This window comes from Cryptomeria japonica, chromosome 5 (genome assembly GCF_030272615.1).
Source record: "Cryptomeria japonica chromosome 5, Sugi_1.0, whole genome shotgun sequence".
In the NCBI taxonomy this organism is placed as follows: domain Eukaryota; kingdom Viridiplantae; phylum Streptophyta; class Pinopsida; order Cupressales; family Cupressaceae; genus Cryptomeria; species Cryptomeria japonica.
This window is the reverse complement of record NC_081409.1, coordinates 841,154,392-841,168,218: the sequence shown is the minus strand read 5'-3', so window position 1 is coordinate 841,168,218 and position 13,827 is coordinate 841,154,392.

Genomic DNA, 13,827 nt, shown 5'->3' with positions numbered 1-13,827 from the left:
CCTATTATTACAAGATTTCACTTGCAAAAATTTCCAAACTCTAGGGTATAAAACTCTTTGCATTTACATACTTTATATTTAATAAAACCTTCATAACTATCCATCAAACATACCTTATATCTTCTTATGCTTTCTTCTCTAGTCTCTACAATTACATGAATCTTATACCTACAACAAATCTTCTAGAACTCAAGCCCTCTATAGTTATGGACCTATTCTCCCCTATAAAAATCTCCTCTAGAGCTCAAGCTCTCTACAAGTTACAAAATTTACTCTTCTTACAACAAACCCTCTAGGGTTTTCCTTGAGACGCTTTACAACTTCTCTAGATATACTATCTTCTCTCCATAATCTCTTCAACTTTATCTCTTTATAAATAAATAATTTTGTCATTCTTAATACTTTTCCAATTTTCTATTTCCACTTCTTTTTTCTATCCCCAATTTCTTCTTTGTGAGCCTTTCTCTGGTCTTTAATTCTTTTTCTAAAAAAACTTCATATCCCTAACAAAGACTTTGGAAGGTGTACCTATCTTAAGACTCCCTCTACCCACTTGCAGATAGTGGAGGAATTTCATACACCTTCTACCCAAATTTATCTCTATTGAAAAAAAGATCAATAAAATTGTATGCACGTTTTATAACAACTATGCTCTACAAGTTTTTACCTTTCAACTTTGTTTTTTTACCAATTATCTCATCTTTCTCTCCTAGTGATCAAACCATGTTTTGATACATCTTGGTATAATCAAGACTAGGAACCCTTACCAACTATTCCAATCATATAGTTGATACAAAATGAAACTCACAAAATAACACATTTCAATTTAAACTCATTCAAATATTCATAATCACAACGAACTCAAAATATCTTATTTATATGTTGCATTTAGAAATATAATATATAATTTAAAGACATTACAATATTCTTCTAGTTACAATGCTTCTTCTTATGAAACAATTCATCACAATATTCTTCTATTTCTTTCTAAATAGCTTCAATCATCAACAACCCTCTCTTCATTTCCTGGTTTTTAGTTCTTCAATACCTTTTCTCTCTTCATTTTTCCATGTAGCACTACTAAAAATGTTTATTTAAAACTCCATTAAATGGGCAGCCTATACTACTCTTTTTCTCAAACCTTTTAAAACTCTAAACTCTCCTCCAAAGCTCTTCCTGAACTTACCCAAAGACCACCTTCTAAAGAATATTAACCACCATTTTATATTCTTGAATAGTTTCCATATATTTCAACTAAATCATCTTCCAAGAATTGTTGAGCACCTTCTTCAACACATGGAATTTTGATCACCATTATTCAAAAATCCATTTGTCTTCTATCAATCAAAACCTTTCAAGTTCTCCTTTTTTACAGATCAAAACTTTTGTGAACCTATTTTCATCAAATCAAAGATTTTGCAAACCAAGTTCTTCCATGAAATGAGAAGTTTGCAAACTAAAGATTTTACCAAAATATACACTTTCTTCTTCCCTTATTTTTTGGTGAATTGATAATTTGTTGAATTTGGCTTTCAATGAACTTGGATTTTAGCAAAATTTTCTTTTGGTGAATTTGTTTTCAATGAATTTGGGTTTTCATGAGCAAAGCGGTTTGCAAATTGTTGAATTTTTCAATGTGTTTTGACTTTTTCTTTCCAAAAACTTAAACTTCACCGAAATGATCTTCTTTACTTAGCCAAAAATTGAGTGGAACAAATCTCTTGAGAAAAATCACCACAACAAATTGAAAACACAACAAAACTCAGACAAAGTGGAAAGAAAAATCTAAAATATTTTTGGGTGATGCATGATTGCCTATAAACTCAAATGCTCCTACATCATTAATAAAAGTTTTCCTTTTTAGGTAGTTTTCTTCTTACACAAAACAAATTAGAGTCCTAATAGCATAACTAAAATGTTTAGAGAATTAACCCCAAGGTAATTCAATACAATTTTATATGTTTGTTGATATTGTAAGATAGGTTTCTCATATGTTATTTGTATATTATATAATTTGTACCCTAATCATAAATACAAAAATCACATATGCTTAGGAAGCTTCTCTTATATACACATTTTTTTCCCCTTCTATTTATCTTCCTTGCATATCCCTAATCTATTGTTGTGTGGTACACATATGTACATGATTAGATAAAGAGATATGCTATTTTGTTGTATCTCTTGGATGGTGAATTATGGTATTATAGTTTCGTTCCAAAAAGTATATCCATAGTTATCTTGTGCAGGTATAACTATTGCTAGTCGTTGGTGCCCATGTGGGTTTTTACGATTGGCCTCTACTAGGATGTCATTTTAAGTTTTTAACTATAATGGATAGTGGCATTTCTAATAGGTTGTTTTATACCAATTTACTTCATGTTATAGTCTTAAATGAATGTAACTTGTAAATTATGGATGGATTTGTGTTTACTAGTCTAAACATGCAAACTAGGAATCATTTTCATTTCTTTTATTCATTGGAGAACAACCAATTAGGCCCAACTCCAATTCTCTAGGAGATTTGGGCATTATAGTTGATTGTTCTCTTTTTTTTTAATTTGATATGATTGGATATGATGAAGACAAGAAATGATGCAAGAACTAGGTAAAGTGCTCGGAAATTGATAAGATTCAACATAAATAGAAAGATACAAAATTTAAAGTCAATTTAGAAGCATATATCTAGAAATAAGATACAAAGAGGAACATGTCATTGAAATATGAGCCTAAAACCATCAGTCAAGTGATCTAGGTGTCCTATACCTGGGGGTGTCTTTGTTAGCTAAAAAAATTGTGGATTCTAGACCTAGATGATTTAAAGATCATTCTCCCAAAATTTTGGTGAAAAGGTGTCGGTCGATGGAGAAGCGCTCCTTAGACTAGGAGTTTTCATCTATTCAAAGTGTAGAATTGTATGTCTTGGTCTTCTCTTCGCAACTTCACAACTATTGGTTCTCAGATTTGTAACTTGCACACAAAAAAGAGGGGACAGTTTTGTGCTATATAGGAGATTGCTTAAGTCAAACCCCAGGTAGGAGGTAGGAATTAACCTCCACTACAACAATGATGGTTAAAAAAGAGAGCTTACTCTTACTAGGGAAGAGACTAAAAATCTTAAGGAAATGTAGAATTGAAATGATATTACCTTAAGCTTGATAATGGTTGTGATGCAATGCCCTTTGAATAAGACCCTCAAGGGTTGATGCAATAACATGATGTGAAAAGACATAAAAGGATCAATCATGAAGACATGCTTTCATGTAGATTGTTGTAGCTTGTTGCTCCATAATACACAGATCTTAAGCTACTTGCTCAACAATGCTTTCTCTATGAATTTGCTTAGAATGTATTTTTTTTAAATGAATAAGAGAGGATGCCTATACATAGGAATCACAAGGTATTTCCTATTTCATGACAACTTTCAATTGTCATAAGGAGAACCCACAATAGTTGGTTACACTTTTTTGCCAACTTTGACACTACAATATTCATTTTCAGAAAAAAAAAAAAAAAAACAACTTCAAATTCAAATACCTATTACTTCTAAACCGTAAGGAATTTGTAGATGATGTGAACTAGTGATTCGTGTCATTTTGTATGTAGATTATAAAAATTATTTTTTGATAATTTTTGGAATCAATTTTCTTCCATTTTTTTTGTCTCCCATGAAAACAAGTTTTTTTCAAAAAAATAACATTTTTAAAGAGTGATACTCACTCTATATAGCATAATTTTTTTCTATAATAGATATGAACGTGATTCTTTCGAATTTGGTTTTGTAGTATCCATATCTACTGTTTGTGATTGGTTTTGTAACATTATCTTCAATATTTCATATTTTATTAAGATTTGAAGTCGAGTTAATTGTAATTTTGACATATGTCCATTTGATACTATATGTAACGAAAATCAATTTATTTATTTATTGTTGGAAAGAGGACTTCAATACCTAGTGTGTAAATATTTTTCATAATTTTTTGGGTGACGTTTACTATTTTTCCATAAGCATTGAACAAAGAAGTTCATGTTCGATGAAAACCCTACATTCATAAGAAATAAAATAAAAATTTATTAATGAAATTAAATATATTAAAAATTATACTATTTGGAAAGCTTATAATAAGGGTTGAATACATTTTTTTTTAAACTTATAAATAAATTCATTTGACCTCCCAAAAGCTAATGTAAAATTGGTTTTTTATTGACATTTGATATATGCAAAGGAGACTCTATTGCAAGTATGATTTAGAAGTAGAGGGGTTCTATCCAAGAAATTTTGATCTAAGAGCCTTTGATCTAACTCTCTTCAATTCATTACTTCAAATGGGACCTCTTAAAGCTTTAATCATTATATTTTCTAAAAAATGTATGATTTCAGCAAAAATCCAGATTTACAAAAAAGTGGGAACCAACATTGTGAGTTTACCCCATATTAAAATATAGGATCAAAGAACAAATGCCAGGAACCAACACTCTGACACATTTGAGTTTGGGTCCATTTTAGGGGGATTATGGCATTAGGCTCCCTATTCCACTTAGAAAAGGGTAAAATAAAGGAAAATGCAAAGTGCACATGCCCAAGACAGAGGATCTAGTCATCAAATAAGCATATGGCAATAGTTTGGTAGTGGCAAGGCCAAAAATAGGCTTGAAATGAGCTATGAGAGGGCACACTAAAGTAAAGGCCCAAAAAGGAGTGTGAAATTGTAAAGGGTTACAATTTACGACACTACAATCACTTAATGTGATTTGCTCAAAGTTTTATAGAACAAGACCCTTTTGGACAACATGTTACAGAAAATTGTTCGACGTGATCATTCATCTAGGTTGTCTAACAATATTTTTCACATCATTTACAATAGAAACCTACACAATATTATACCAAGTAAACGACCCTTAGATCCAAAGTATGATTACTATTGTAAAATCCAAAAATATTATTCAAAACACGTGTCCTATGACATTCTACATATATCATTAACTCACAAAATTTTATGAAAGTGTATTGCAAAACTTTCTTAGCACACAAGAATATTGGTATACATGATGCAAGTTCTTACTCAATTAATATTTTCTAAAATCTAATAACTTGCTAATTTGGATAGGTCCTTATTACTTCTCTCTTTCTATAGATATGAATGACAACATAGAAGTTCTACACATTCATGGCTTTCTTTGTTTCCAATGAGCACTAACCATTGAAAACGTACAATAAGACAACTAGAAGCTAGTCAAAGATGCAATAAGTCACATTGATAATTAGGTGTCTATACGAACTGACATGACAACAAATTAAAAAACTAAAATCTACATTGCTCCAGCATTGATGTTCCTTACTCAATGAACTCACATTCACTATTCTATCAGACTTTAACATACCAACAATATATACAAATAAAAAATAACCCACATATAAGACTAAAACATAAAACAAAACAAAACAAAAACCACTTCATAAAACTATCACTATTGAAATCCTCATTATTAGAATTCAATTCTTAGCATATTTCTTCATGGATAAGATTCATGAGATAAGGAAATTTCAGTCAAGCTCATTCTTTGTCTTTTTTTGGCTAAAGAATTTGGCCTTAGTTACGTGATAAAATTAGCATGTAAAGTTTAGTTTATTTTAAGTTGGTTTCAACTCAAGCATGCCATGGGGATAAGTCAAAATTTGTACTTACCTAATGCTAACTCAAATTTGTATTTTATGTATGAAATGTCAAGATCTCATGCAATTTTTTATTTATTGCCAAAACAATCTCCTATTAAGCAACAAACACCTACCTCATTTATATAACCTAATTCTTCAACCACTGTATGTGTAGAAAAGAGCAATATGCTAAAATGAAAAAGCACAAAATAAAACAAAAGTTGAAAGACACTTTAATTCTATTATTTAATAATTTAGTGATTGAATTATGTGCATTGAGAGCAATGCACACTTTTTAATCATAAATGTCACTTCTTCCAATATTCTCTAAAGTGAGGTTTTCTAATGTGGTGCACATAATTATCTTATGTGGCATACAATGACTTTGATGTTTCCTTCATGTCTAATGTACTATTGGAAACTATTCCACTCTAGGCCAAAAATGAGTATCTAGAGATCTTTTTAGTATTAAAAAATCATATTAATATTTATAAACATCGCATTCATATTGGTGTAAGTTTGAATTAAAAATATTGGGAGAGAGGTTGGTTTGGTTTGGTTTGGTTTGATGTTTATTTTTTATTATGTTTTGTTTAGTCATATTATTTGTATTTGTATAATGAGATATTATACATTATTTGTTGTAAAAGTGTGTAGATTTATTTTATTTTTTGGAAATTTAGCTTGCTTTATAATAACACATAAACTTAATTTTTTTATTATTCTTACAAATTTGGTTGGTATTGAAATAAATAATCATGTTACCTATGAAGAATCCTTCCAAGTTTATCCTAAAAGTGTTTCATGAGGTATGGACTTTAAAAATTCTATAGATGTTCTTCTAGTTTCAAATATGTATGTAAGCGGTTAGAATACTTTACTCTTATAGATTATTTTGTAGAATGTGTTCCATCTAAAAGCAAGCTATGCACCTAGGTTAATAATGTTTGGGTCTTTTATGGAGTTTCAATAGTTCCTATTTAAAATCTAACCAAAATTTGTTTCCCTTTTTCCTTTTTGGAAGCTAATTATACATATTCAAACCTTCATGGTGCTTCATACTATGTTAACAACTCACTTTTAGTTTCCCCCCTAGATTAGGGATTTCAAATTGTGTTTAACCATGTCACACCCCATTTTTTAAATAAATTAATTACATGAATTTTCCAGTATTTATTTTAGATAATTGAGTTTTTTAATTATAATATGTGAATATCAAGAATAGAATATAATTTATCTTACTTTGATCATTCCAATGTAAACTTATGTTCAATCGAAGGTTAGTTATAGATGTTGGTTTTAATAACATAAGATGTATTATTGTTTAATTGTTAATGTTGAGTATTGATTATTAATCAAATTATGATGTGATTATGACAAAAAAGCTAACTGCATTGCACGATAATGGGATGGATGCAAGAAATATTTTTCCTCATCTCAAAACAGGAGGAAAAGTATCAGTAGAGATAGATTGGCATATTGATATTGTTGTAGAGGTCCAAAATTAATTAAATTAATATTTAATTAATGTATCCCTTCTCACATAATTAATGGAATTAATTATGTAAGCCTTCATTTTTCTCAAAATTAATTAAATTATATTTAATTAATTTTATCCCTCAGCCATATAATTAATTTATCAATTGATTATATAAATCCCCATTCTTCTAAAAATCATTTCAATCTACAACCTTAGTCAATATTTCCTCTAAATCCTAATTAGCTAATTAATTCCAAATAGTTAGCTAATGACTTGATTCCTACAAATCACCCTTCCTAATCATATCATCTAGCCTAATTATCTACTCTAATCATGCTTATCATTTCCTCCAATTTAATATTCCTCCACTCATTCTCTTTCCTCTTGTCCCATCCTCCTAACTTGCCCACTTGCACTCTAATCTCTCATTATCCCACCTAATCCTCCCAATCATTTGCACATCCCTAATCACCTTGTTTAGGAATGGGTCAACTCTTTGTCATCAATGGATTTTCCATCTCATCCTCTAACCTTAAAAGCTACCCACTTTAGTCCTTTCAAGGAAATTCAAATTCTTTGAATCTCCCCATGCCCCCTCTTCCCAAGGAATTTTTAATTCTTTTTCTCATTTAGTCTTCCCACACAATCTTCTTTTTTGGAATTTGTAATTCCTCCTCCCTTCCCCTAAGGAATTTTATATTCCTATTCCTCTTCCCAATGTACTTGGGGAACTCTTCCCCATGTATTTGTGGGGTGTGGAGACAAGAAATGTCTTTATGGCATATCTCTTGGATCCCACACCTTGTCCTCTCAATCCTCTCCCACTTTCTTTCAATCCTAGCCCTTCATTTCAAATCAATCTTGGCCCTCCATTTTGGTCCCCTCCAATCTATAAATTGGAGTCTCCTCTCCTCACAAATCATCCACTTTTCATGCAATCTTATGTTGCTCATTTGAGTCTTGTAATCCATCCATCACACCATCATAATGTAAATATATTACCATAGCCAATCCATATCATCCACAATCATCCTTTGAATCCAATCCCTCTTGTTGTGTAGTGGAGAGCAATCCAGCATCTCAAGGAGCAAATCAAGCGGACATCAAGGGCGCATTCCACTTCAAGCTCAGTTAGAGGAAGAGAAGAGAGCTAAGATATAATGGGTGTTTTGTATATTTGAATTTTTTTTGTGTGTTTTGTTTGATTATACACTAGCCATTAAGCATTTATATTTTCCCCTCTTCATTTTGGCATGCCCAATGGGCCCCAAGTCCCTTAGATTTCACGTTTTTGTGTTTTTTTGTAGAAAGTTTCTCACACGTTGTGGATTAGTGCCTCTGACTGCACAACAACATCTTCGCTTCTGAATCGGCATCATCACTTCCACCAATCGGCATCTACGTTCAAATTATCATGTTCCGCCTAACCGTTTCTATGTAGGACCCTGAATTAGTGTTTTCACTTCTGAAATGGCATCTCCATCTGTAGAACATCTTCGCGTTTGAATCAGTGTCTACACCTGAGATTTGGTGTCTCTCCTTGAGATTTGGTGCCTTTTCCTGACTTTTTCTTGAATTTTTCATGAAAAAATATGAATCAACGTCTACGCTTAGTAAAAATGAAGTTTTTTTTTTGTAAAATGGACAATAACTTTTCACTCGAGTGTCAGATTTTCAAAATTAAAAATGATTTGAAAAGAATACTGTGAGATCTAAAATGGGTTGTCAATAGATTCTACATATCATTCTTCAAAAATTAGGTTAACGCATTCAAACTCAACCCTTCTTTTTAAACTTCAAATGCACATAGCTTTAGCATATGAAATCATTTTTCAATGAACTTTTTTTAAATTACTTAGAAAATCATAAGAATCCGATTTTATAATTAATTTTTTCTTTTTATATGGTTTTTTGGTGTGTTTTCCTCATATTTGTATCTTTGGGCTAATCATCTTGTGTTTGCAGTTTTCTTTTTATTGTCTAAAATCAATTATCATAAACTACTAATCATTGTTTTAGGACGTTTTGTCGAAGATCGTGATTTTTCACTAATTTAGATTTCTCTTTTCATGTATTAGAGTAGCAAACATCTATTTTGGTGCTTAAAAAAAAGAATCATTGTCTTTCGTGTGTTGTGCGCTTGCATATTTTTGTAGGGTGGAGCCACTGTTACACTAAGTATCCTCTCCCCTCACCTTCGTGGATCTTGGGTGTAATAGAAAATCAATTAAAAACACCCGCTTTTTATTTTTAAATAGAGAAGCACCTCTTTGGGACCTCATCACCCCAAGGGAGTGCTTCAAAATTGAGGTACATTGAGGATATCGCCTCTCCTGGCGAAATCTCAAGTGATGTTATGTGAGCCACTATATAAATCTGATGGCCAGGCGACTGAATTGTTGAGTGAATTTGTCATATGTGGAGGCATTCTCTGCACTGATAAGCTCAATTAGAGCCTTAAGTGGCTTGCTTTGAGAATTTTTTGTTGGACTGGTATCCCTTGGAACATTACTAAACACCTTGTTTTAGTGGCTCAAATCCTATTTACTTGTTGGTGTAGGAGGTCGAACCTCCAAAGCCGCCCCGCATCGTACTACTTAAAGTAGAGATATGAATTATTGGAGCTGAGTAAAAATTAACTCTACAACTCCCAAAGATCACCTGCATGCAAACCTATCACAGGAGAGAAGCAAAAAAGCTATGGAGGCCAGAATTCAGAGATCTAGAAAAGAGGGGTCATATTGATTGTGCAACAAGAATGGAATTCAATAATTACAGTTGTTATGAAAATACAAAGAGAGAATCCTTATAAAAGGATACTCGAAACCCTAAATAATTATAAGATTCCTAAGTTTAGCTTAAGCATAGAGTACAATAGACTAATAATTAAATAAATAATTATTAGCTAATAAAAGATAACTCTAACATCCCCCCTTAAGATGAACTTAGGGAGTAGCTAAAAACCAACTAAGGACTAAAAAAGCATATAAAAAATGCAAGAAAGCAACAATGGGTCCCGACAACTAGGCTTGATAAGGTACCCAATACAATAAAACCTTTGTAAAGTGGAGAAAAGGGAGAAAACCCTGTAGGAACAAAAGTCCGCTTCAAGAAGAGATGAAAGCTCAAGTGAAGAACTAAGAAGCCTCCAAATAAGAGTGTTCCAGAAGATAGGAACAAAAAGAAGAGAATGAAGAACACCACTGAAGCATAAAATAGCTGCAAACACTATCGAAGAGTAACTACTGATCTGGAGAACCTCCACTGAAATAGAACATGACCAGGTAGAGAAGACTATAATCTACATGAGTGTCGTCAAATGACATTACTTGAATCAGATGGCAAACAAAGGCAAACAACTGAACTCAAAGATACAGATGGCATGAAACACCAAAGCCTGAAGAGTTGATCAATCGAACCAAGGAAGCATTAGAACAACAGGACAAACCTCCCCATAATATTGAAAAGGGAGATGGATAGGTACACAGAAAAGAACGGCCAACAAGAACTGCATGATGAAGAACCAGGAACATCGAAGGTGCAGAGAAAGTACACAGTGTCGTGGAAGGAACACTCACTTGACACACATCATGAGGCTAATTTCGTGGAAGGAACACTCACATGACAAAGGTAGATAGAAAACAAAGGCAAACATCAACCCCCCCATGGCACTTTATAAGTAGTGCATGTACAATAAGGCACAAGATGTGCAAGATCCAAGTATGCAATGCATGGTGACACTTTATCTCAATGCGTTTTCATAAATAAAATGCTATAATGATCAGAAGAGACAAAAGACGAGACATCTTACTCAAAGAAAGAGATCTCTGGACCTGAAACATCCAAGATATTCACCAGAGTGCTGAAAAGCAAAAAACTGAATAAAATATACCTAGAGCAGAATCTGGAAAGAAAACTCATATGAATGGAAATAACACAGAACAAGCTTTCCAACGATATAATTTTTTTGAAAAACAGTGTTTGGATGCTCAAGTTATGTCTCCCGAAGTGCAAAAAAGAACCTTTGGCTTTGACAACTCGGAAAGAGCTTTCCGACAATATAAGGTTTTTGAAAAAGGGCCTCTGTATGACCAAGTTACGGCCAAAAGAAAAAACAACCCCTCTTTTAGGACATAAAGAGGGTTAAAAAAAAAAATCTGACACATTTGCAGGTAAAGTCGTACGGATTTTTGTGCCTCGAAAAAACGTACCAATAAAAAATCATGCCCCAAATGCCCCTGTCACCGAAAATAGGCAAATTATATATCAAAGTCTATGGAAACTGCCTCCTGAATCCAACCGTGAGGTCCTTTTGGCACCAAAATGTACCAAAAAATCAGCTACCCTCGGAAATGGAAAAAAGTAACTGAACAAACCCTCAACTCAAATTTGAAGAACAAGGCCCAAAAACTCTCATGAAAAGAACAGGGGCATGCAGATCTGGAGCTCTAATACCATATTGGAGTTGAGGAAAAATCAACTCTACAGCTCCCAAAGATCACCTACATGCAAACCTGTCATAGAAGGAGAGAAGCAAAAAAGCTATGGAGGCCAGAATTTAGAGAACCGGAAAAGAGGAGTCATATGGATTGTGCAACAAGAATGCAATTCAATAATTACAGTTGTTATGAAAATACAAAGAGAGAATCCTTATAAAAGGATACTCGAAACCCTAAAGAATTATAAGATTCCTAAGTTTAGCTTAAGAATAGAGTATAATAGACTAATAATTAAATAAATAATTATTAGTTAATAAAAGATAACTCTAACATAGAGATAGGTTTCCCCCGGTTCACAAGATCTCTGGATCTTTGGGGTATGAGATTTTAGTATGCCTGAGAAGTGAGTGTCGTGAAGGGGAAGTGAGTATCGTGAAGGGGAGCCAGTGCTACCGAATCTCTATCTATCCACTTTGTTTAAGTATATAGAGAAATCAACTGTGAGTTCAACAAGTAGAATCCACTTTCCAACCTAGGTTGTATGTCTTTCGTGTGTCTTCTATTGTTCAAACCAGTAAATTTTGTCACATCAAGCTAGTTTAGGCCTTCATCTTTTACGCTTTCTTGAAGCGTCACCTTGGCCAACATGTATTCATTGCTTGATATCTCTTGCCAAGACAAACAATCCCAATATATCCAAGTTTGACCAAACATTTGACCAAAAATTCATCAACTTTTACCTTGTCATATTCAAACTGAGTTTCACCATCTTCGCTTGATTGTTGTCTTCTCCGCCTCTATTTTGCCATTTGTATTTCACTGTAGATCATCGTCTCCATCTAAGTTTCACTGTCTCTGCCTCTATTTTGTCATCTCAGCTTGAACTAAATCCCCAATCAGTTTTCATCCATGCAAATGACCATCAATCCCCAACTAATATCTCTGGTCAATCATCAATCCAGTCTTAGGTAACCTTACCCTTCTTCTTTCTATCATCAATCCATTCTTCCATAATCATTTTCATTCCATCCTCAAGGACTTATGGCATTAACCTAATCAATCTTCTAAATCCAAACCAATCAATCCTAAATCCAAGGCTAGCACTTTACAAATTTTGATTTAAACCTTAATCATTGTTAATCTCCAATTAGTCTTATGCTTGAGAAAGAATCTATCTCAAGCACCTTTCTCAATTGATCTTTAATCATTTGGGTTGATCAAAACCCTAATTACTTATCTTATTTTAATTAGGAACGAAATCTATCCTAAGTAGAAGAAGGCTTGATCCAATTTTAATCCAAGGTATGAGTTTATCCTAGCTTGGTTGTTACCTTGTTTTGTGGCCCATATCATTGACCCCTACACCTCATTTATGTCCTAATCCAAGGACTAAGGTGTCATCCAAATCAATCTTGTCCTAATCCAAGGACCAATCCAATCCAAATCAAATCAAACCTAAATTTGCTAAGTCCACGTCCTCATCTAGCACCATCTCATCACCTTTCTTGACCAAGTCACATTCATCCAATTCCAACTTGTCACCCCATTCTCGTTATTTTGAGGTTACATGTGTATTGTCTTAACTTGCGCTCACAAAAGAAAAAGATGGTTGCCCAAAAGAGTTGAACTTCTCGATCTCAATCCTCATCAAAGACCTTCTCCAACCCAAATCCAAAATCAAAACATCAAAGCTTGGTATGAGAAAATACTCATGGAAGTTCAAGGATCACCCTATCAATCATACGCATGTGACTCATGCATGCCTCAAAGTTATCCAACTTCCACCTATTCATCTCTCCCAATCCAACCCACTTACCAAGTCAATCCCATAACCTCACATCCATCTACCATATCCCCATCTAGTTCACCTCAACACATCATATCCAATCCCAATCCATCCCACATCCCTTATCATGTCTCTACCTTTGACAAGGTAAATCCATCGTATTCCCTATCCATGTCTCTGTATTACCCCTCGCATGCATACCCCCCCCCATCCAATATGAATATCTTCGTCTTCTCCCTCATTCATATCCCAAACCCCATCTTTTTACAACACTTCGACCACCTCCACTCACCATCCAAGTCCCTTATACCATAGTTCTCCAAGCCTTAATCCCAGTTCCCCACTACATAATCCCAATCTTCCATCTAATCCCAAACATTCACATAAACCTAATCCTCTAAAATCCACATCATCCCCATCCTCCAAGTCCTTTATCCATAATTTAATCCAAGAAATACTAGCAAAGGAT